The sequence below is a fragment of the Canis lupus genome, chromosome 24, assembly GCF_048164855.1.
Source record: "Canis lupus baileyi chromosome 24, mCanLup2.hap1, whole genome shotgun sequence".
Taxonomy (NCBI): Eukaryota; Metazoa; Chordata; class Mammalia; order Carnivora; family Canidae; genus Canis; species Canis lupus.
In genome coordinates this window covers 49638666-49663067 of record NC_132861.1, presented here as the reverse complement: position 1 = coordinate 49663067, position 24402 = coordinate 49638666, and the positions used below count along the sequence as shown (strand labels likewise).

The following is a 24402-nucleotide window of genomic DNA, read 5'->3' as shown; positions in this document are numbered from 1 at the left end:
GAGTTCAACGAAATGTAAAATTCAATCATTAAGCTTTATGTTCAGTGTAATCTCCTTTGCAAACTAGCTGTGTGATCACCAGCGAACGCATCAGCCCTCCTTAGCCACATTTACTTTCCACAGAAAAAAAAGAGAATAGTTTTGAAACAGTTTTCACAGGATCACTGAAAAGAAAACTAGCATAGTGCAGAAGTGTTGTGTCCCCGTCTAGTGTCTCATGACTCTTTGGAAGTGGCTCACATTTCAATGCAGAAACCTCTTGGTTTCCAGCCTGCATTGGAAGTTAAGGTTATTTGAGGAGGCTTGCTTTTTTGTTTTGGTTTTTGGTCTAAGTCTAAGTAGGGTTATAGAAGTGGATCAACCTCGTGCCCCTTAACAACAAGGGGATTTTATTTGTCAGAATTGATTTCATTGGATTTGCAGTCATTGCTGCTGGGCATGCTCACGTCCAGGTCAAGATTTTGCTCAATTTGGAGCACTGCATGTTCTTCTCGTGACATGGAAGTTTTCTAGGCCAAATTTTAGTGTGCTGCTCAAACAGCTGCTAAATACAACTGTCAATCTTCAACTATGCTTTTAGTTTTAAAATTGAGACTACAATGTGTTCATTAACAAACACATCTCTGGAAGGAATGTGACAAGCAAAGTCTTCCCACCAATCACTCACAACAGTATCTCAAGTGTAGCTTCTGTTGTTGCTCTGTTTCCCTCAAAGGCTCCAAAGACTGAGAATAATGTAAGAATGAGAAGAGTCCCAGAGCCTGACCAGGGGCTGAAACACCTTGCAGGAACAAACAGAGTGTCCAAAGCTATTGCTTCCAGCCTTAGCCCATACTCATTTCCGGCTTCTGTGAACTGGCTCATATAAAATAATAAATAAGAATTTATCAGATAGCCAGAAAGGGTGATAGATACAAACGACAAAGCTTTTTGGAGATAATTCTCTAGAATTGTGACCATTCACCCTCCACCCACAGGAGGTTATGGGGCATTCTCACCCTCCTTCACCTGCAGTCAAGGGAGGGATCTTCGTCCGGCCCCTGGAGGGTGAGGGATGCTGACACTGGTGGCATGCGATTTACGCAGGACAAATCTGGAGACAGGAGTCTGTGACTTGGAGGTGGAGCTCAGAATCAGCACCGACTGTATACAATGCACACTTTGGAGATGTGAGGCCAGGGATGCAAGCATGTTTCTCCCGATCCCTTAGAGGGAAGCCTTCTTCTCGCTCCTGTCTTCCATGCTCCATCACTGGAAGAGCTCAGTGACTTTTTATAGACATAAAAAGAGGTGAAATGAAAAATAAGTGAATCCATACTCATCCCTGCATGGTGGGTGCCCAAACCTTAGCTTTGTCAGAGAGAAAGAAAGAGGTTTTAAATTAGGCAGGAGTTTAAAGGTTTGATATTACTCTACACTGACCTTCTCAAAGCCTGGAAAAAGAGGCTATCTCTAATGGTTTGAAAAGCTATGAAGTTTTACCCGACATTCCTATAGAGGTAGAAGGAAAGATTCAAGAGACCAGGTTTTCAGGGGTCTCAGAATTAGTAGTAACGTTAGATTTGGTTTTCACTCTGTTGAGTCCAATTATCTCCATATACTGGTTTGCAAAGTTCACCGAGCGAAAACAAAAGAATCTTCACCTCTCATGCCCAATCTAATTCTTTGGTCTTCTTTCACCTTATTTGTTTTTTTGTTTTGTTTTGTTTTGGTTTGGTTTTTTTGGTTGAGATGAAATCTGGAAGCTTCTATCCCTTTGGAGTTTGAACACGCACCTGTGGGTGATCCAGCAATTAAAATGTTTCATTGGACGCATTGAGGTAGCCTTATTTTTGTGACATTCAGAAAAGAAAGGGAAACGTGGGAATCTGATAGTAACAAGAGTAAGGCAGGGGTTGAGACCAGTAGGCAAATGAACTCTTAGGAGAAATGGAGAAAGACTGACCAGCGGGACCGGAGGAAAATCAAGAAAGCATGTCTCGGGAGCCACGAGGAACATGTACTCTGAGGTGGACCACCGCGCTGAAGGGTGTGAGAGGCCACCACTGTGGGGATCCGCGTGGGTCTGCTGAACCCAGGCAGGGGAGTCACTGGTGTTTCTGGTCTGCTGCTGTTTGGTGGAGCGGTGCACGTGACAGGTTCCAGAACACTGGCAAGGGAGGAGGAAAGACCCTGGAAGCAAGGTAGATCGAGCTGCTGTGTTCACCCCCCCACACACACACTACAACTGCACACAGTGCTTTGGATCAGGAGAAGAAAGTGCTCATAGTAAATGCACAGCCATGCTCCCAGCTAGAGGGAGAAGCCTCAGATGCCCCAAATGTACAGAGAACTCACAGCTAAGGTGACCCTCTACAACGGGTGCCAGCGCAGTCTGGGCAAAGGGCCTTGGGACCTGCATTTGAGTTTTTGTATCAATGTAGGGCAGGAGACGGGACCATGGGCACGTCTGGGTGAGGGAGATAGAACTGGTGTGCCTGCATCAAGCAGCGGCCTTGAATGACTGTTCTTGATGTAAAGAAGGGACTAGAAACATTCTGCTCCCCAGAGAGATGGCTAGGAAGTCTTTCCTTTGGTCAGAGAAGAGCTTCTGCGGCTCTGAGAAGTCATCTCAAGTCATGACCTCACATGCAACAGGTCAGAAGTTGAGTGACCGGTGTCATATGAGGATCTTGAGCTGAGAAAGGAACACAGGGATGGGTCTGGGTCCAGTGCACCTCGAAGAGCCTGAAACACACAGCAACCGGTGCCAGAGGAGCCCGGCCCAGCCGAGGGTTTGGGGCCCCCTCAGAGATGAAACCACGCCCCCCAACAATAAAAAATACAAAGTATGTAGGGAAACTCACCACCGTAAGGGAGGATCAGCAAATGCAATGCATGGTAGGATTTTTACTCCAAAAAAAAAAAAAAAAGAGTTTAGAAGAGATTTAGAAACTATTGGTATAACGTTGGAGGAAAGGAGTATTTCTTAGAGAAAACTCAACATCTCCCATCCACGCACACACAACCCGCAACACGCAGAGGAGGAAAGATCAGTTGGAAGTAGGTACTCGACACTTCTGTGCAACAGGAGACACGCCCACGTTGACAGTCGCTGGCGGGGAGCAGCCGCGTGCAGCACGGACAGTCTCCTGGGGAGTTGGGGTTGGTATCGAAGTTCTACAAGGAACCCCTTCGATCCTAAACACAGCACCCAATGGACGGAAAGACAAACACCCTCACAGAAACACGGTCGGAGGATGCGAGCAGTCAGTGCGAACAGAAGGTGCCCAAACGGCGGGTCACCTTGGGAAGACGCTCCGTCTCTCGGGCTGCAGAAAATCCAAAGTAGATGCTAATTAAAACCAAACGAGGCGTCCCTTCTCATCGTTTCCAGTGGGCAGATTTTTTGTTTTAAAGATTTATTTATTTATTTATTCGTGAGAAACACAGAGAGAGAGGCAGAGACACAGGCAGAGGGAGAAGCAGGCTCCCTGCGGGGTCCCCAAAGCGGGACTCGATCCTGGGACCCCGGGATCACTCCCTGAGCCGAAGGGAGATGCTCAGCCGCCAAGCCCCCTGCAAGGCGCCCCTCCAGCGGGCAAATTTCAAGAGGCACAACAGAATAAAGCTACCCAACACACCTGGTTTTGCAAAACTGTGCAACTAGTTTTCCAACATCACCAGACCCACACAATGCTGGGCCCCGGGTGTGTCACCACGCCGAAGCCACCGGATGGGCCCCCCCTCTCGCCCCTTCTGCCACTTGTCACCATTTCCCACCTGCCCCCGCCCCTGCCCTGCCCTCCCTGACGCTCTAGGCCTGTTTTCTGTCTCTAGACCGTGGCTGGTGGTCTTCTGGGTCACATAGTCACATCTCGAAGGGTCTCCGGTGAATCCAAAGAACGTCTCCAGTGCGTATTTGAGACCCTGGGACAATGTAGTGAGGGCGAGTGACGCTCTGAGAAATCCTCCTCGAATCGAGCACCGAAACCACGGCTGTCCCGGAGGCTTGGCCTGGCCACCCTTCCCCGGGGTCCCCCCGCAGACCCAGCTGCTGAGCAAGAGCCCTGGACTGCCCCCCCGACCCCCGACAGAGGGGGACACTGTCTCAGCACCATGCTCTATCCGCACTGCCTCCCCCTGTGCCCTGCCAGGCCCTCCCTGCCCTCCGGACGCCGTCTCCCCCTCGGCCAGCATCTCTTGGGAGATCTCTCGCCTCGAGCTCCAGAGGCTCTGAAGGGGAACGCTGTGGTTAAATCGTTGGCCAGGAGCTACATTTTGCATTTCCTGATTCTTCCTCATGACTCCTCATGTGATGTTGGCTGGGTCTTTATCCCGCGTCCCATCCAAGTTCCTGTGCTGGGCTATGTAGGACAGTTCTCAATTAAAAATGACTAGTTACATGGTATGTCTTCCCCCAGTTTCCAAAGAACCCAGGGGTGGCCCGTCTGGGGGTGGGGGGTGGGGTGGGAAAAAAGTAAAGAAGCATCTACCTCGGGTCTCTACCCACAGCTGCCCTGCGACACCCACGTCCTCCTTCCCCCACTTCCCTCTCGCCCGACACGTGCCTCCTTGGTCCTCTCTTGGGCTGTTTGCAAAGCAGTCTTAGAGAAGGAGACGTACAAAGCAGGAACCCAGGCTCGCCCGTAGTTCGAGACAAAGGAAAGCGTTCTCAGAATGTGGGAGCATCTCTGGTTTTTCCCCGCGTTTCGCACATGAGCTTTGTCGTGACCATCGTATTAGAGTTTTCCTGGCACCAAGTCGTCTTCAGGAATTTGATCCTTCGCGCTGGCTCGTACACTTGTGTTTGAGCCACCCTTTGTGTTCGGAAATAGAAGTTATTTATTTTTTCCCTGTTACAGATCATGCCACCAGGGGCATTTTGTCCTCACTCCCAGGAATGGACTGACGAGGCCAGAGGGTGTAGACGTGTGTGTTCATCTTTGGAAAAACGCGGCGGCCGTGCCTTCGAGAAAGGGCAACCCGGGGTGCATCCCCCCGGGCCCGGTGTGAGCGCAGCACCTGCCCGGTGTCTGGAAGCCCTCGGCAGCCTGGGCATCACCGCGCCACGGCCACGGCCATAGCCCCTCTGACACAGCTGCAGCCGCTGCCTCCCGTGGGGGCCCCCCGGGACCTTGGATCGAGGCCTCACCGCTGCTCCCTTGGGCCTGTGCCAGTGCCTGACCCGGTGCCTCCCGACGGCCCTGGCAGCCCGAGCCGGCCGTTCCCCCTCTGCTGTATCGGACTTACTCCCAGCGGGCAGCTCCCTCTGGCCCCCAGCGTGGAGGCCTTGTCCCTCCCGCTCCTCCCAGCCCACATGTTCAGGGAACTGATGGGTCCCCATAGAAGTTGGGGGACCTCGAAGGGCCATGTCCCCCAAGCATCCCTCCCTGATGATAATCAGGCCTGGCTCTGCCTGAGGAGTCCCAGGCCTCCCCGAAGCCACCGCGGAGGAAGACAGGGTGGCCAGGACTGGGTTCTCCGCCAGCCAGCGTGCATCCTGCATAAGCAGGGGAACGTCCTCTCCTTTCCCCTCCTCTCCTGCTAGGACCCCCTCCCCGGGCTTTTTAAGGCTCCTCGACGTCTTAAACGGGTCACTGAAAACTACCTGTGAATTTAAACGAGGCATTATTAAATTTGAGCTTTTTCTCAAAACAACAAAAGCTTTTGAGCAGGGCATCCTAGGAGATCTCTAGTTATTATCTGGCATTTCCTTTAAAAAATATCCTCTTGTTCTCGGGTCAAGCCCCCGGGGGCCTGGCCCTTGCTTCTGTCTCCAGCTGCAGGGACCCTCTGCGCCCTCATGCGTCGGTTCTTGTGTTAGAGACACAGTTTCCTCATTGAGTTTCCCAAAGTCACCACGAACCTCTGTGTTCTCAGCATCCAGTGCTGGGGGACTGGGCGGGGGGGGGGGGGGGGGCGGGCGGGTGGCCTGTGACTAACGCCCACTGATGCCCAGAGTGGCGGCAGGCGTCCCCCAGAGAAATCACTGGGACTTTCCTTTGCCCCCAGATCCCAGAAGTGGGTGCATTCTCCCACTGGTGGGAGTGTGGTCCGGGCTGGTCTGATTCATCTGGGCCGAGGGGGCGAGGGTCCAACAGGGCGCTGCCGGCTGGCGGAGCCGGCCTCACCCCAGGGCCGCTGGACAGGGCCATCTGCTCCCCGGGCTGGCTGCGGTCACGCTGCCACCGCTACTTCTCTCCCCGGTCTTCAGTTACAACCCTACGGTCTTTTCATTAGACTTTCCCCAAGCCTGGATTTCTAGATTTTGGGTTGAATTCCCATCCATGGTGACTTAGGTGGATGCTTTTGGAATGATGCTGAATATGCACCCCATCGGGGTGGGGGGTGGGGGGTGGCTGGCGCTGATACCAACCAGCTCTCCCGGGAAAGCAAAGGACACAAACACCTGATATGTCGGGCTTGCCCATTTCCACGGTGTAAACACTGTCGCCACGACCAAGCTTAAGCTACCAACATGCTGATCACTGCACACGGATCAGAGGAGGGGTGCATGGCATCCCCCCACCGTACAGCACATGGCTGCTCAGACCCAACACACAGCTAACAGGCGGTGGTAAACTGCAGCAAATTAATGAGGAAACGGTGAGTTTGGGGAATTCATTAACTTTGGTGACAGTAACTTCTTTGGCTATAAATGTAGGTGATCTCATTTATACGAACGGCCCCATTTAACGTCGGCCTTGTGAAATTCCTGAGTTTTAACCCTCAGCCCCGTGAGGCTGTCCCAACCGGCTGCAACACGCCACTGGCTCTTATCTGCAGACAAGACGCGCTGCCTATGTGTGCAGAACAGCCGAGAAAACCCAGATTTCTAAGGATGCCGGAGACCCCGTTCCGCATGGTGAGGTTCTCTGTGAGGGACAGTCAATAGCCCTAGATTAAGCCAAGTCAAGCAGGGAGGGAGCAGGGAAGACAATGGAGCAGCGGCGTAAAAGCACATTTTTAAAACTCCTTAGGGAGCCGTGCGACGTTCTCCGCCCCACGCGGTCAGCCGTGGACAGAGAGAGAGCAAGTCAGAGTTGCTCCGGAGCCAGCAGCCCAAGGTTCAAATCCCGGGCCTGCTGCTTAATGGCTGAGTGGCCATGGACAATTCGCCGACTTTCTGATCCTCAGTTTCCCAGCCTGTAAAGTGGGGACAGGGACAGCGCCCACCCCGGAGGGTCAGTGGATAAAAATGCGGGCTGCTGGTCTGACCCCAGGGGCCCCTCAGTGCGCCCGCAGAGGCAGGACTTGCACTGGGGTCAGAGCAGCAGGGTCGCTGGGCACGGGGTCGAGGACGGAGAGCCAGCACCCTCGTCTCTTCTGTCTGGGAAGGAGGACGCTGAGTGCAGAGCTGAGAGCTGTGCGAGGCTGGAGAGCGTGTGTGCTCACAGCGCAGGGCTCAGGGGGCGCTGGGCGCCTTTGCACACTCAGGGTGTGTGTCCCCTCTCACGTCCCTGTGGCCATCGCCACAGGAACAGGCTGGAGCCGGGGGACCGCAGGGTCATTTCAGAAGCGCTCTCAAAGCTGTGCTCGGGATGGTCACTGGACTCCCAGGTGGTCATTTCACGGGGTACACGGACACGGATACGGATCCTTAAGGCGTTCACCTGAAACTGATACAATGTTGCATCTTTCTCGTATGTCAGTTACATCTCAATTAAAAAAAAAGGAAAGGAATTATTATGAAGTCCAAAAATGAAACCCCCCCGAAAAAAAACAAAAGCAGCCGTGCTCAGTTAGCTCCGGACGCAGATCGAGAGCATGTGGACTCCAGCGAGAGGGCCATGGAGACGGATCTGACGTGAGGGGCTGCACCCCGGCCTTGCTTCCTGCATCTGCAAGGTGGGTAGAGGAGCACCGTCCTCCGGGGCTGCGCTGGGCACCCGAGGCACTGCTCCACGTCGCAGGCTGGTCACCACGACGTGCTGCAGCAACGGTCATCATAACCCGGAGTGCCAGGGCCCGGAGTCCCTGGAGCGGGCGGGGCAGGGTCCCCCCGGGAGAACCGGCGCCTGCAGAAACCCAGCATCCGGGGAAAATCCGTCCCTGGACGTGAGATTACAGGGCGGCCCCCGCAGAGCTGGGCCTCTGACTCACAGCCGGGCGCCCCCACACTGCGGCCCCCCGAGTGGGGCCCGGGCTTCTGATTCATGTTTTCCATGGTTACCCGGGGAAATGAGAACCGTCTGGACACCCGGCCGCTCGGAGGCTCTCAACCCCCTGAATGCTCAGGGGCAGGGACTTGTAGAACATCCTCCTCCTTCCGTGCACCCACCCCCACCCCAGGGAGCAGCTTCAAACCCGGACCGGCTGCCCCGGAGGGTGCTTACTGAAAGCGCGGGGAGCACTGGGAGCACTGGGAGCTCCAGACTCCATGCTTCCCAGGTGGCAGCTGCGCCTTAGGCCGTTATTTGGTCTTATTTTCTGTTCTGCGGGCACTTCTCTTCACACGCAGACCACAGCACACCACGTGGTCTTGCTTCTCCACCGGCGGTCCCCTCAGCGGGCCGCTTTCTGGCCAATGTGGGAAAGGACAAAATTCTTTTCTAATTGCAGTGCTTGAATTTGAGGGAAGGAGGAAGGAAGGGGATGTCGCAGAGCCGTCCACTTGAGGTGGAGAGTGTCGTGTTTATCCTGGGAAAACCGTTCTAGGGGACTCGGAAGATTGCTCCCTGGGCCCTGCAGCCGTTTTGCTCAAGTCCTCCTCCCCCCGTATGCAGGGGACACAGGCTCTGCGGTTACAGTAAGCCCCAACCCGAGCCTAAAAAAACGATAAAGCGTGTAGCCTGGAGCGATGCTCGCTGCGCCGAGGCCGCGCCAGATGCTCGGGTCTGGTCGGCCGTGTGCCCACCCGCGTGCCCTGGGCAGGTGGACAAGGACACAGCGTCCGGCCGGGGGATGCACCCACGGCTCTCAGCCTCGATTCCCGGCCCTGGGAAACGGGTGTGATGCCGGCTGTCCCGGAGGTGGAGGTCGCCCCCAAGACCCAGTGACAAGTGACATGGTCCTGGGAGGGCACTTAGCCAGGAGCCCGCCGCGGGGAATGCAGGGGGAGTGCGGCCCCGGGGTGGGCGCGGGGCTGTGGGGAGCTCCCCAGCCGGGACCCAGGGGCTCGGGGAGCTGGCTGAGACCTGGGGTTCCCCGAGGGAGGGCTCTGCGCTGCCAGGACAGGGAGCAACACCGTGGAATTTGCCACCAGGGGGCCACCCGGACAGGGAGGCTGGGCTGTGCGTGGGTGGGCTGGAAGTCGGAGGCGATAAAGAAGTTGACACGAGGGCCTAAGCTTCCCTTCTAGAAACTGGGTGGTGGAGGGATGGAGGGAAGAGGCAGTAATTTTGCACAAGCTTGTGCCCTCCGTGTGTGCTTGGTGATGGGACCCTTCCACACTTTAGAGCCGAGTGGAAACCGCCCATCTGGCCAGTGAGTGGCCCCAGAAGGGCTGCCGGGGTTTCTCTCCCTGCCGACCGGGCTCTCCTCCGTCCTCCCCTCCGTTCTCTCCTCGGGGTGGGAGATGCAGGGGTGCGGGGATGCAGGGACGCCCCTGGGCAGCACCTGGACCCGGAACCCCTGACAAAGGTTTGTGGGATGACTGGAAAACCTTAGGGGATCCTTTGATTCATCTGATCCTTTGCTCAGGGACTGTTCACGGTGATGGGCAACTCTCTGAGGACAGGAAACGCCTCCTTGGTTTTGCCTCTGGGAAGGGGAAGCAAATCAGGACCATCCCGTCTTTTCGGAGGACGACCCTTTGCAAGGAGGCCCTGACCCATTTTTTTTTAATTTTTAAAAATTTAAACGCAATTTGCCAACATATAGGATAATACCCAGTGCTCATCCCATCAAGGGTCCTGACCTTTTAGAGTTTTAAGTCAATGTCCCTAAAAATCCGCTGCCTCAGGGGATCCCTGGGTGGCGCAGCGGTTTGGCGCCTGCCTTTGGCCCAGGGCGCGATCCTGGAGACCCGTATGAATCCCACATCGGGCTCCCGGTGCATGGAGCCTGCTTCTCCCTCTGCCTGTGTCTCTGCCTCTCTCTCTCTCTCTCTCTCTCTCTCTCTCTGTGACTATCATAAATAAATAAATAAATATTAAAAAAAAAAAATCTGCTGCCTCAGTGTCCCCAACCCCCACCCCTGGCCTCCGACAGCCACTTCCCTGCATCTCAAGGATGCCATCTTGTGGAAGGCAGGGTGACAGCAAATCTGGAAAGCCTGTCCTCGCAAGACTTTCACCAGAGGCAACCCGGTGATTTGCAGGCACAAAACTAGCCCAGCAGCTCTGGGCAATAGTGCGATTATCCCTTTTTTCTAGTCTTGGAACCAAACTCAGAGAGGCTAGTTACCTTCCTGAAGGTCACACAGCCAAGGAAAGGCAGAGCCGGAAAGCTTCCCTGCAGGCCTTTCCTTCTCTTCGCTGTGCACACGGTGCCACCTACACCACCAGGTGTTGGATACCAGTGGTTTTCCAGCTTTTCCCCCAACTTTTAACCTTGGGATCCCCTGTGCACGCGTGTGCCGCGGATGTAGATGTATGCGTCAGTATTGCTGGCACCACTTTTCTGCGGCAGCACTTATCTGTCCCAAGTACGGGGCCTCCGATGATTCTGCTCTGTGTCAGGCTTGGGAATGCTGTTTGCCATCCCTTCGATTGTCCCCATGACCCATTAGGGGATCAAGACCCGCGGGCTCCTCCGAAACGTCTGCGTCCCAATCTCCAGAGTCTGTGGGTGTCACCTTCTATGGGAAAATGCTCTGTGCGTGTATGCGATGCGATTATGTCAAGACTTTTGAAGTGGAGAGATTGTACTGGATCGCCCGGCGGACCCGATGCCATCAAGGGCGTGACGGGGAGTCCAGGTCCGGGAAGATGTGACAACAGGAGCAGCTACAGGGGCGGGAGGGGGGACACATTTGCAGAGGGAGGAAGGGGCCAGGAGCCAAGGAACGCAGGTGCTTCTGGAGGCTGAGAAAAGTCAAGAAGCAGATTCTCCCCTCAGAGCTTCTGGGAGGAGGCAGCCCTGCCGACACCTTGACTTCAATCCAAACTGATTTGGGACTTCTGGTCCAGGACCCTTTGTGAGAGATTAAATTTGCATTGTTTTGGGTCCCCAAGACTGGTGATTCGCTACAGCAGCCCTAGAAGTTAATATGGGTGATGCCTAAGAACCGTACTTAGGGGTATCCTGGCAACGGCACGATCAAGGTGCATGTGGGCTGCGGACGTGGGTTGATGCGTGGGGTTTCAGCCTCCACAGCATTTTAAAGCCTTCTCTGAATTATTTACCACCCTTTAAACATCACGATGTTTTATGCGAAAATCAGAGTGTCTGGCTTAGCTGCTTATATGAGGCCTGAGTTCCCCATGGCAGCACCTTCTTCCAAACCTCCTCCTTCTCTTCCAACACACTTGTGAGATTTCATTTTAACTGTTGTTGAGGTCGTACAATCACAAAGCTTAAGGAGACCGGGCCGTGGCACAAGGATTGAATAAATACTCATTTCCCAAATCATTCAAACCTTCCCACCCTCAGAACGTAGTTTCAGGCCTTTAAAACTCCTGTCTCTTCTTGCATTTCTAAATACTATGCCTGACCTGTCACACCGTGGACCAGTAGGCGACATGATCCCTCTCTTAAGGATCCAGGATTGATAAAGTCTAGCCCTGTTAACCTTACTCCAAATCTGCTCCTTTTCTCATCTTCCCAATGTGATTAAGTCATAGGTTTTGATAAAACCGTGTTCACTGTGGAGTCTTATCAGGTACGGCTTTTTGTTTTTCCTTGAGTTAATAATTGCATCATTTTTCATTGCCTTGGTTTTTCTATGTTTCCATCACTACTTTTTGCAAATGATCTCTCTGACCTGGCAAATGCTCAGCAACACTCTTCTCCAAATGCTTACATTATTTTGAAAGAATCTAGCAGCCTCATTAGTTCCCCTGGAGGCTAGACTTCTGGAATTCACCATGCTAGCAGCCACAGCAGGGTTCAACCCTTGCCGTGTGTTAGAATCCCCTCTTTCCCAAACTCCTCTTCGGTCTCCCTCTCTCTCTCTCTCTCTCTGTCTCTCTCTCTCTCTCTGTCTCTCTGTTTGGACTGTTGTTTTGCCAGACATCCCCGCCCCTGTCAGTAGTCAGTAGTGCTCTAGGGAAGAATGACTGGCAGCTTGGCTGGTTACAGAACTCTGGCTCCACTTGACGGGATGAGCACTGGGTGTTATTCTATATGTTGACAAATTGAACACTAATAAACAATAAATTTATATAAAAAAAAGAACTCTGGCTCCTTTCAACCTTTAAAGGCACTTCCTTGTTATCTCCCAGCTTCCAGCAGCGATCCAGATGAGTTGAGTCTGATGCCTTTTGAGAATCTCCATCCTGACCATGGCCGCTTTCTTCTGGAGGCTTCTAGGGCCTCTTCTTTATGTGGTGACATCACAAACCCATACACATCCACGTGGTCTTCTTTCCTTTTAATCAGTAGTACCTGGCGGACAGTGGGTCCCTTCAAGCTTGAGACTCCAGGTGGTAAATTCTGGGAAACTGCCTCAGGGGATATTCCATAGACAATTTTCTGCCTCCTCATTTCCCCTACTAGCTCCTTTTCTAGAGCTCTGCTTAGTTGGGAGTCAGGAGACAACAGAGAGTATGCCCGGATTAGGGTAATTTCAGGAGGGTTCAATAAAGAGATTTTATAAGGAATTTATAAAGGCGCGGGCATGCTCTGAGGGTGGACACTGTGGGACCAGAACCTCCAGAGGGAGGAGGAGGGAGCTGCTTCCAGAATCAGAGGAGAGAGTGATGAGGAAAGGGCCCACCAGAGGGGTAAGACCTCTCCTACTGGAGCGCCCTGCGTTGGCCAGTCCAGCTAGACATGGGGCAGGGGGCTGGGTCCTCCTGCTGTAGGTCCTAGAGGTCAGCTCCCAGGTGCAGGGCAGGGAAGGCGGGAGCAAGGGTGCGGAGGGGAAACAAACCATCCAGCACCTTCTGACACCATATGTCTCAGTTTCTTACTTTTTTTTTCTCTGTTTCTCTCTTCTGCTTCCACTCTCTGGAAGAGTGCCTCGGCTTTATCTTGCAGCTCTCTTGTGAACGTTCTATTCTGCTGTCAGATTCACAATATTTTAAAAAGCCATTTCATGTGCTGCTTCATTTTTTTTTTTGAAGTCACTTTTATTTTTGTTTTTCAGATTGCCAAGTTTTCTTATCTCCCTGAGGTTAACAGTTACAATTCTTGCCTTTTGCTTCCGGCCACGTCTCAGTTTTCTCTGGGTTCCTTCTTTTCTCTTTTCTATTTGATTTTGGTCTCCGGGATTCCTGTAGGTGACTCGCCTTAACTGCTCCCTAATTCTGGCAATCTGTATTCCAGAGCCGGTGCGAGGGCGGTAGGAGGGCAGCTCGGAAGAACTGAGTTCCTGGTGCGCTGGGGATGCCTCCTTCTGCGTCCCGGTCACTCCTCAGGGCCACAGGCAGGGGGCACAGGACGCCCCTCGGCCAGGCACTCTCCTGGGCACGGTGCCAGCACGGAAGGGGGTGCCTTACTGCCCTAAAAGCCTTTGGTTCAGAAAGTCCTTCGGGACAGTTACGGGTCAACGCAACGCAACACCCATATTCCTGGGACGCCCCTAACGTCCTTCACCTGAGACCCGGCAGAGGCCAGTCCTGCATGTGCCCCCCACCCAGGGGGCATGGACGCCCTCCAAGGTCAGACACTCGCCAAGGTCTCAGAGCCTGTGGAAGCTGGGGGAGGGCGGGGTGAGACGGGATGGGTCGGTCCGGGGCAGGGGCCGGGGGGGGGGGGGGGGGGGCGGTGTTGTTTTTATCCAAGGCCGCATGGCCCCTCACTGAAAAGAGGAATGTGTAGGGAGAAGGTGCGAAATCAGGCTGTGACCCTCGGGCACAGGCCACACGGTGGTGGTGGCCCCAGAATGGAGTGCTCTGCAGGTGTGAGAACCCAGCAAGACAGAGGAGCGGCAGTGCTGCCCCCAGGGAGGAGTGCCGCCCTCTGCTCCGTCTCCTCTCCTCCAGCCTCTTCCTCCCCCTCCTCCCCCTCTTCTGTGTCCTCTCCTCCCTGCTCCTCTCCCCTCCCCCCTCCTCCCTCCTCCTCCCTCCTCTGTGTCCTCTCCTCCCTGCTCCTCTCCCCTCCTCCGCCCTCCTCCCACTTCTCTCCTCTGCCTCCGTCCTCCCTGTCCTCCCTACTCCTCCATCCTTCGTCATTCTCTGAGGGAACATTCACTCTCCACCTACTTTCACCCTTGGGGCCCTTCCACAGGGAGGTGCTCAAATAAGGCACACACCCAGCACACACACACATCACACTTCACGCATCACACACACACACCCTGTGCACATGCACACACACACACACCCTGACACGTGCACACACATCACACACACACCCTGTACACTTGCACACACACACCCTGTGCACATGCACACACACACACCCTGACACGTGCACACACATCACACGTCGCCTCTGAGGGTTGCCCGTGGAGGGTGGATGCCCACGCCAGCCGCGTGATTCGCGCTGTGATGCAGGACTCAGCTGCCCCACGCCACGTCCGCAGCCTCCGGGCAGCCCTCCCCGAGCCTCACACTCTCTCCTCAGGAAGCTCCACATCTGCTTCAGCAAACACGGGCGGCAAACCTGTTGACTCCCCGGTGTGCTCTGGACTGGACTTGTTCCCTCAGCGGCAAGGAGAAGAGTGGGGGACGGAGTGGGGGACCCTCGCTGCTCCTGGCTGCAGCCTGTCCGTGGGAACCAATCTTGTTCAGAGGTCAGTGCCGGCTGTGAAGAAACATTTTCGATTTCTTTTGTCCCGTAAGAAGCCGGGGTTAGCAGTCCTAAGGAATTAATCTCAGACGTTCCTACTTGAGTCTCCCTGTAGGGTTCTAGAAGTTTCCACCTCCACAGAGTTGAGGGGGCAGGTGACCTGTCCAAGAAAGGTCAGAGGGGAGGAAGCGCCGTGAGACTGTGAACGTGCTCACTTAGCCCCTCTGGTCGTCCTGGAACCTTCCCACGCCAGCTGGCCACTGCCCCTGCTGATTATGGGGTACTAATAATGGAGTGGGAAACGGGGCACCCAGGGGCGCTTCTCCAGGTGGGGTCTCCACCTGCACCCTGGGTCACCTGCTCAAGAGTCAAACCGTCAGGAGGGAGAGTCCGACCACGGGGCCCTAGGTGTGGGGTGATGTGCCAGGAAGGTCGTGTGGCACAAAGCGATGTGTTGGAGGGGAGCGTCCCCCATACAAAAGAAAGGGGGTCGGGGGATCCCTGGGTGGCGCAGCGGTTTGGTGCCTGCCTTTGGCCCAGGGCGCGATCCTGGAGACCCGGGATCGAATCCCACATCGGGCTCCCGGTGCATGGAGCCTGCTTCTCCCTCTGCCTGTGTCTCTGCCTCTCTCTCTCTCTCTCTCTCTATGACTATCATAAATAAATAAAAATTTAAAAAAGGGGGGGTCGGGTGCAAGAAGGGAGTCTCCATCTGACCCCGTGCCACGGGGAGCAAGCTGGAGGGGTCACATGGGATCTGCACGGAGGAGCCTGCTTCCTCGGGGGCAGGATGGGGGCCTCGCTTCCTTGGTCTCTTGGGGGGACCTGGGGACCTGGAAGGAAAGATCCTCAGAACAAAAACAGAAGGAGAAGCAGGAGGAGGGGACCTGGACAGGGAGCCCCGAGGCTGCGCCGTGCAGCGTGGCCAGGCCGCCGGGTAAGAGGAGCTTGAGCCCCGTCTTCAGGGGGTTACGGGGCTCAGGCCCCCCGGAAAGGTCAGCCTCTCGGCAGCCACACTGCTGGCAGGGGCTGTTTCTGGAAGATTGCAGGCCAACCAAGCGCGTGGAGGGTCGCGGATACCAGCAGCTTTGATGGGGGACTGGGATGGGGACTTTGTGCTCGGACAGGTGAGGGCGGTCGGAATTGACAGAAAGGACCCAGGAGAAGCCACATGCGGGCTCAGGCCAGAGTGAGCACCGACTTGGGACAGCCCTTGGCGGGGGAGGTGGAGGCAAGGGAGGCTGGCCTCCACGCCAGGTGCCAGGAGAGAAGGACGGGGGCACGGAGGCCACCTGGCAACGCGGATGGCGTGGATGGCGGCCGAGACAGCTTCTACTTTCTCCGGGAAGAAGGAAGCAAAGCCACGTGTTTAGAGTTAGGGCCGGGTGGGGTCACAGGCCGGAGCCGAGGGGAGGCCGTAAATCAGAGCCCGAGGCCCCCCTGCACATCTCCGGAGGCTGCAGCCTGCCCGCCACCCCTCAGAGCCACGGGTCATGAGCCGCGACGTCACCGCGTCCCGCGGCCAGGTTTTTATTTTCTTTTTTTTCCAAGTGTAAGAAATTTTGCAACATGATATAAATTTGATGAAGTCTTGAATTGTTGTTGGGTGTTCCGCTGTGTAGGCTACACCTTACTAGCCCAGCCAGTTTTTTTTTTTTTTCATTTTTATGAGTATTTCCAGACAGTTGTTTTCAAACTCGGGGTCTGGCCAGGACGGCCCCCCTCGGCTCACACGTGGGATGGACGGGACCAGCCCCTGACGGCCAACAGGCTTGGACAAAAGACGGGTGGGAAGCCACTTGCCGTTTCCAACAATAAGAGCAATAACGTGTCATCACTGCTGTGTGCCCACGACGCCCGGGTGCCTCCGCACGTGTTCACTCCCTTCCGCCCACCGTCCTCGCGGCGTGACTGCGCCGGGGCTCCCCCGACTGCTCGTTCCTCCCACGTGCGTCCGGGCGGCGGCTCATGCCGGTGGGTCCAGCAGGTTGGCCACACCTGGCTGCCTGTGCCACGTCGTACAAAGGACAGGGCTCCCTCCCGGCCCCATGTCCCTGCCCCTCTGTCTGGACATCAGGATGTCAGGAGGTCGGTCCTTGGAACCCAGACACCGAGGGGAGGGAGCCCAAGCCACAGGGCCCGGGACGGGGCTGCACGGTGGGCAGCGCCGGCTTGCTAACCACGCCCAGGTGCCACCGTGGGAGTGGGTCATCCACCCCCAACAGGGGGCCGCCTGGCTAAAATCCTAGTGGACACCTGGCTCTGCAGCCTGTCCGGGAAAGCGGAGGCCAGAGTCGTGCACCAGCTGCCCTGGGCTCCTGCCCGCAGAAGCTGTGTGACATACATGACATTCGACCCAACACCTTTGAATGTCTGCCTCTGCCAGAGGTTTCGGTGCCCAGGCCGGAGTCTGGGGGGCAGAGGTTCCAGCAGCCGTCCCCTCCCGGTACCGGCACGTGGAGTCCCCACAAAGTCCCTGTGGGCCGCCTGCTGAGATTAGACCTTTTCGGATGAGGACACTGAGCCCAAAGCCTGCAGACCCGGTCACCGGACGACCCGGACGAGAGCCTAGGTCTGTCCCCGAGGCCTCCAGCCCCACGGGCTCCTTGGCCCAGTCTGTCCCGTCTCAGGCCCCAGGGACAGCAGGTCAGTGTTTCGGGCCCCACTGCTCCTGCCCCGCCTCGCGCCCCACTTCCCTCTGCCGGCCGGCCCTCCGTGCTCCCCGCTCCGGGCCCGTTGCTCTCACCCTGAGGGGCTGTTCTCCTCTGCTGGAGGCCGCCACGTGGTGGGACACCCGGCACCCCCCGGGGCCTCCCCTCCGGGCCGACCAGAGCCCCCAAGGCCTCTCCCACGGGCCCGACCCCTGCCGCGCTTCCCCAGATTGACCCACGGCCTCTGGCCCTCGAGGCTTTCGGGGGCCTCCCCCTGCTTCCCTGGAGAGACTTTCCTATTCACGACGCTTGCACCAGACTGTACCTCCTTCAGTCCAGCCCCACCCAGCACGTTGGAGACATTTCCGGGAGGTTCTTTCACCTGCTCGGTTGGTTGTTGCATTAAAGTATAGTTGACGCACAAGGTTACGCTAGTTCCAGTTTCCTGAGGTTTCTTGCCCGCGAGCGTCAGCCTTCCCCACGTCCCAGGGTTGGCCCCCTTCCCGGGGGCTCTTCTGACATGTGCTCCACCATCCTCCAGGGGAATTTTTGAGAGAAGTTTGAGGTGGGGGCTTGCCATCTAGAACCACAGACTGGAGATCTCTAGTGACCCAAACACGTGCAGAGTGAGTTGTCGAGGATGGGGAGCAGGACTTGGGGCCCCTGCATAACGGGGAGAGGCTGGGGGGGCTGCTCTTGCTGAACCTCACCCCTATTTGCCCCTGGCTGCAGAGCCGCGGTTCGCTCCGGAGAACACGGGGACCTGGAGGTGACAGGCTCCGTGGCTGGAACTCTAGGCCCTGGATGACTCTTGCCTTTCATTGTGGTGAGAGGAGCCACTGACCGTGGCTGTGGAGAGGGCTGTGGCCCCGAGGTTCCACTTAGGGTCCCTGGCCCATCCTCCCTCCCACCTGGATCCACTGAAACCCACGTGCCAGGAAACCCGCAGGTGCCACGGGATCTCTGGCACAGCAAGCAGGGTCTAAGGAGCCAGAGTGGCATCGTGGGGAGCCATGGGCGGCTCTGCAAGGTCCCAGTGAAAATGAGACCGGGTCGGTGTCCATCCTTACACCAGCCAATCCACTCTACCCTGCGGCCTGAGGCCGGGTCCCGACCAGTGTTCACGCCCCACTGTTCTAAACACCTGCTGCTCCTCCTGCCCTGGTCTCCTCAACCACACAGGGAGACCCCAGAGCGACCAGGGCCAGCTCCAAGGGGGCGTGGTGGGTCCGGCCTCCCTGGCTCTTGGGCTCAGCCCAGGTAGGCTCACCGCAGGTCTAGCTATGACCCTTTCGGACTAATGGCTGGTTTGTAGGCTTTGAAGCTGAGTCCTGTGCTCTCTGGCCCTGCTCTCAGAACTTGGAATCCTAGAGCCTACACAGGGCATCCTGGAGGCTGGGGTCCCTCTGGCAGGACCTCGGTTGGGTGCCATACCCTGCACGTCAGGCTTCTCCCAGGCTCCTCGGATTGCTTGTCTCAGGCCTTAGACCCGCTCCGACCGTGGTGCTAGCTCTGTTCCCTTGAGCCCACCCCCCAGTCCAAGACCTACTTTTCATGGTGTCTTTGGTTGTTTGCCATCAGCAGTAATTTGATCTTCCTTGTACATCTGCTGGCCTCTCAAGCTGGAACTTCCCTGGTTTTTGCAAACCGGGCGGTATCATTTGGGAGCAGGAGGAGGGTAAGTATTTCTAAGTGGGGGGTTGCAGGGCCCGCTGTCTGCGGGGATTGGCTTCCGCAGCAGGGAGTGAAGCAGCTCTGACCCTGTCCCAGAGGGAGCAGCAGCACCCTTGCTCGTGCCCCTTTCCACCACACAGGAATGCTGGCCCAGGTTGCCAGGTGAGCAGATTTTTCTCAAGAGAAGTGAGAAATTTGAATTTTTATACGAAAACTCCCATTTTTCGGATGTTAATTTATTAGCGTTTTAAAACACCGTGAGGTCCAAGCCAAAAGAGTCTGCTGACTAGAGTTGGCTCACGGACAACTATTTGTGAGCTCTGTTACGAGGAAAGCCATTTCACTAATAATACCAGTGATAACAACACCAATAATAAAAGGCACCGAGTGCTCACCACCTGCCAGGCGTTATCCTGCGGGTCTCGTGTGAATGTTTTCCTTCATCTTCACTACACTCTTATGAGGCAGGAACTGCTATCATCCTCTGGTTTTATTCAGATAAACAGAGATAACCTCAAAAAGGTGAAGGAGTGCGCCCAAGGTCACAGGCCTGGAGAGAATCAGCCCCAAACCACCCGGTCACACTGCCTTTCACAAGCACAGAAGGGCTAGGGAGGGGTTCCTTTTTGAGATCTACAATTTGTTTTTCCAAGACATAAGTATAAGATACACAAAAATACAAGCTGGCTCTTCTAGAGATGGAGGATTATAAGTAACATCTTTCTTTTCTTTCCTTTTTTTTTTTTAATTTCCCAACTATCCCTTTATGTATTTTTAAATGAATTTTGTGGGGTTATTAGTAAAGGCCTGTATGAGCTTCAGTCTATATCTGTGTTTCCCCGAGGGAAGGCCCACTGCCTTCTCAGTGGAGATTTCTCCAACCCCTGGGAGACACATCTTCATCGGGGAGAATGAGAGCCATGATTCTCCATCCCGGTGAGTGAGTGTGTTTCTGTGTGTGTGTGTGTGTGTGTGTGTGTGCCTGTATGCATGTGCGCAAGTGTATTGGGTGGGCATAAGAACTGAATATGCAAAAAAAAATAAAAATAAAAATAAAAAAAATAAAAAAAGAACTGAATATGCAGATACATATTTTGGAAAGACTTTCCAGATCATTCTGCTAGCCACACCCCCTTCTGGTTGAGAATGATTATTTTTAACATTAGAACTAATCTTCAATACCGCTAGAACTAAGACTACTGGCTGAGTCTATCCGCTTATTCTCACTAGCAATGAAAAACCTTATTTTCTCCACCCTGTTATCAAAGTAGATTTTGCTTATTTAAGAAGATTTACAAAATACAAAAAAAGTAGAAAAAAAGAAAAATTATGCAGAGTACCATGACATAATCACTACAAAGTGACTTTGGTACATTTTCTCTTGGTCTCTTATTTTTGTTTATTCATTTTTAAACATTTTATTTATTCAAGAGAGACACAGCAAGAGAGGCAAAGACACAGCACAGTCAGAGGGAGAAGCAGGCTCCCTGCAAGGAGCCTGATGTGGGACTCAATCCCAGGACCCCAGGATCACGACCTGAGCCGAAGGCAGACGTTCAACCACTGACCCACCCAGGCGTCTCAACAACTTATTTTAAAAACAAGTCCACACATGACAAGGTGCACCCTGTGGGTAGGAATACCTGCCACATATTGCAACAGGAAATCTCTTTCTCAAGCTAGAGGCTCATAGTATTTCAATCGGGGAACTGAAGCAAATGGAGAAAAATAAAGTCCCCCAAACTAAGGCTGAACTAGTATTTGAGCTATCCTAAAATCCTACTGATGCAAACAGCTTTCCCTCAGCATGGTTAATCCTTTCTCCTATTAAGAGATGTGTCTGAGACATGGAATCTAACTATAGGCACAGGGCTGGATGGGTCTGGCAGGCTCTCAGACCCTGAGACTGAGGTCAAATGGGAATGCCAGCTGGCCTGCCTCTCCCCCAGCCTCAAGGAGTGAAAGTCCCCTCCAGCTTGCTTAGTAGCTGTCTCAGATTCATCAAGCATATCGTGAACTCTGAACATGCACCACAGGAAAGGAAAACAGAGGGGTAAGGGAGGTCAAAGCATTGAACTCTGGCTTCCAATGGCTGGAGGTAAGGCATAGCTTCATAAAGGAAATGGAGACTATCTTACTCCCCCCACCCCATGCAGAATGTGAGGGGAATCCAAAATGGAACACTGAAACAAATGAACCTACATGACAAATGACAGCAGAGAAGCAGTGACACCCTGGGAGCCATGAGCTCACCTTGTGTCCAGATCTTGGTTTCTAAGGAACATTCTCCATGGAAAGGAACAGGGCTCCCTAGAGAAACAGCTGACCCCAGGACCGGCCCAGGGAATGTACGAAATCTGCCAGAAACATTTTGTGGTGCCAGAAAGTAAGACGGTGATCCAAAAATGATGGGGTCATGCCAAAACGGGAGCCAACTTCAAGGCTCTCCCAATGGCTAAATCTCGGACAGTTGAACAACAAAATATATAATGCTAGTAATGGATTATAATGCCTAGAATGAGCTAAATACCCACAAGTCCATGCTAATACTAATCCATAATTGAATAAATATGGGTATTTATCTCTTAGCCATTCTTTAGAGTAAAATTCCAGTTAATATATATAGAAATGATATAGGAAATAGGTCTTGATTTGGTTAACACATACTAATAGGTGTTGTAGGCAAAAGTCACTCATGGAGGGTAAATTTAGTAAAAGGATGATGAGAAATGGGATATTTACATAGTCTCAAAGTATCTTCCCACTAATACTTATTAATTACAAAAGAAAATATGCTAATTTGACAGTGAAGAAACCCGGCAGACACAACTTTCACCAAATCATCGAAGTGACCATCACTAGTAGTAGGATATATGGATCTCGTATGTACCCCCTGCTACAAGGCACTGAGAAGGACTCAGCACTGCCCCTGGGGTGTCCCTGGTGAAAATGCGTAACCTCAGTCTCCTCATGAGAGAATGCTAAATACAAATTAAGAAACCAGAAAAATAAATAAAAATAAAAATAAAAAAAACAAACAGAAAAAAACAAATTAAGAGGCTACCTGTAAAATAATGGCTGGCATTCCTCACTCACCATCGAGGTCATGAGAAACAGACAAGAATGCCAATTGTAGATTAGTTAATAGTGTTATGTCAACATTAATCTCCTGGTGTTAAAAATCGTACTGTTGGTTATATTAGATGGTAGCATTTGGAGAAATTGGATGAAGAGACAGTAGAATTTCTGTACTATTTTTGCAGTTTATTGTAAGTTTGAAATTATTTCAAAATAAAAGCAAGAAAGTGATGGCATGACTTTATAGGGTTTCAAAATTTCCCATTGGGAATTTTATTTATTAATCAGGTAGGGAAACGTTGATAATTTGAAGGATACTGAACTGTTCTTTAGGTCACATGGCTTGGTCTCTTCTTTAAAAATGAAAAACAACATAGAGTTTATTTAAAAATCTGGAAAGTAAAATTAGCTAGGAAAGGGACTATATTTTATGGTGAGCTGTAGAGCTAAGAGTCATCCAAAATCAACAGTGTTGACTATTAGGAGTTCAAGTTGAACTGATTATACACATCTTGACATGTTCTCTTGATTAAAAAAGAACTTAACCTAGCGTTTATAGCACTTAGGGAGAGTCTCACAAAAGTATGTATGTAATCAAGGCATTTCCAGAGACACACCTTGGAGTCCCTGCTGCTGAATTAAGCAGCAGGTCAATTAGCTCTTCCAGCTGAAGGCCAGCTCTAGTTTCATGGATAATTAAGCCAAGGCTGTTGGATCCTTGAGTAAGATGTAAATTACTGGCAATTTCAGGATGAGCTAACAAGGGAGGCCCTCCAATTGGCTATGGGTTTTACTAGAAAATGAAGAAATAGTCAAGTCAGTCGGATTTTAATTACATTTGATCCCTAACCTCTGAATTTACTATTTGGCATGCATTTCAAACTACAGATGAGTTCTATCATAGAGCTTCCATTAAAGGTTCTCATTCAGGATGACATTCCAACATTTTGTAGGCTTTATATCCTTTACACTCCCAAATCTCCACTAAAATGACGTAACAGAGTGATAGGGAAAATTCCCCATAATCACTTGGAACTAGGAAAAGGCACCATCCAAATTCCTAAATTCCTGATGATTTACAGTAAGAAATGGTACCAGAAAAAAAAAAAAATGAGGGGAGGGAAGGGAAGGTGGACCATTCCACCACTCACCTCTTCCAGAGTGGGCTGCAGGTCATGGTGGTCAGTTAATAGGGAATGGATGTCAGCCTTGCTACAGGCCCAGGCTGGGGTCAACCTCACACCACAATAACTGTGCAGAGGGCACAGAACAGGATGTCCTGCTGTGTCAGTTCCCACTGAAGCTGGTCCCCTGGCCATAGGAGACAAGTGCTCAGCGCCGCCAGCTGGCACTGCCACAGCAGGTGGCCCAGAGGAGAGGAGATGTTCCAGCACAAGACTTGCCAGTTCTGTGCCACCTCCCACTAACTGCAGTTCCTACTTTACATATCAAAGTACATTAAATCCACCAAACAGGCCAAGAGTTCCCAAATTTTCCATTCTTTTCATCTGGGATTTCCTTCTGAAGGCAAAACAGAACAAAACAAAACAAAACAAACAAAAAAACCCACTGAATTCTGCAGATGAAAAGATGGAGACCAATGGCCCATTTAGGAAATTTGGACCTCTATAAAACAGAGGAAGTATTTTAAGAAAAACAGAATAAAAAAAAAAAAAACTTAAAAAACAAAAAGAAACCAAAGTTAAGAAACTTGACATATATATTCTAAGTAAGATTTGAGGAGATATTTTTTCTTCATGACGGTTTCACCGGTGCAATTTGAGAAAGAGAATGCTCGAAGTATCATGTACCCAGCTAAACTATCAATACAGGATGAAGGCAAAACAAAGACGTATTAACCGTGAAGAAATGAGGACATTGTCTTCTCTATGTCCTTTCAGGGATCAGAAAAATGTGCTCAGGAGTAAGATTCAGCAGAATAAAGAGGAATCTAAGGAAAAGGAAACATGAGATTCAAACACTGATGGAAATACACCAGAAGAGCAATGGAAAGCAACACAAGGATACTAACATTAAGGCAGACGGCATATGGGGAGTGAAAAGGGAACCCGCTGAACAGAAGAGACTGGCATGCATTTATCGGACTAAAGGCTCATCTCTAGAGCATGTGTAGAGCTCATAAAAAATCATCATAGTGAAACAGTTAAACCAACGCAACAGTAAAATGAGCAAAAGGCTTTGCAAAAATATCCAATGACCAATAAACATATGAACAGCT

The 24402-nt window shown here is 52.7% G+C and overlaps 2 long non-coding RNA genes across 2 annotated transcripts; both read left to right on the top strand.

Annotated features, from left to right (window-relative positions):
* Positions 1-13185: 13185 nt before the first annotated feature.
* Positions 13186-17835, top strand: LOC140616262 (uncharacterized). Its single transcript, XR_012016812.1, has 2 exons — positions 13186-13688; positions 14596-17835. It is a non-coding gene; the product is annotated as an uncharacterized lncRNA (long non-coding RNA).
* A 3440-nt stretch (positions 17836-21275) lies between these two features.
* On the top strand, positions 21276-24402 carry LOC140616261 (uncharacterized). The gene is made up of 2 exons (XR_012016811.1): positions 21276-21471; positions 24065-24402. It is a non-coding gene; the product is annotated as an uncharacterized lncRNA (long non-coding RNA).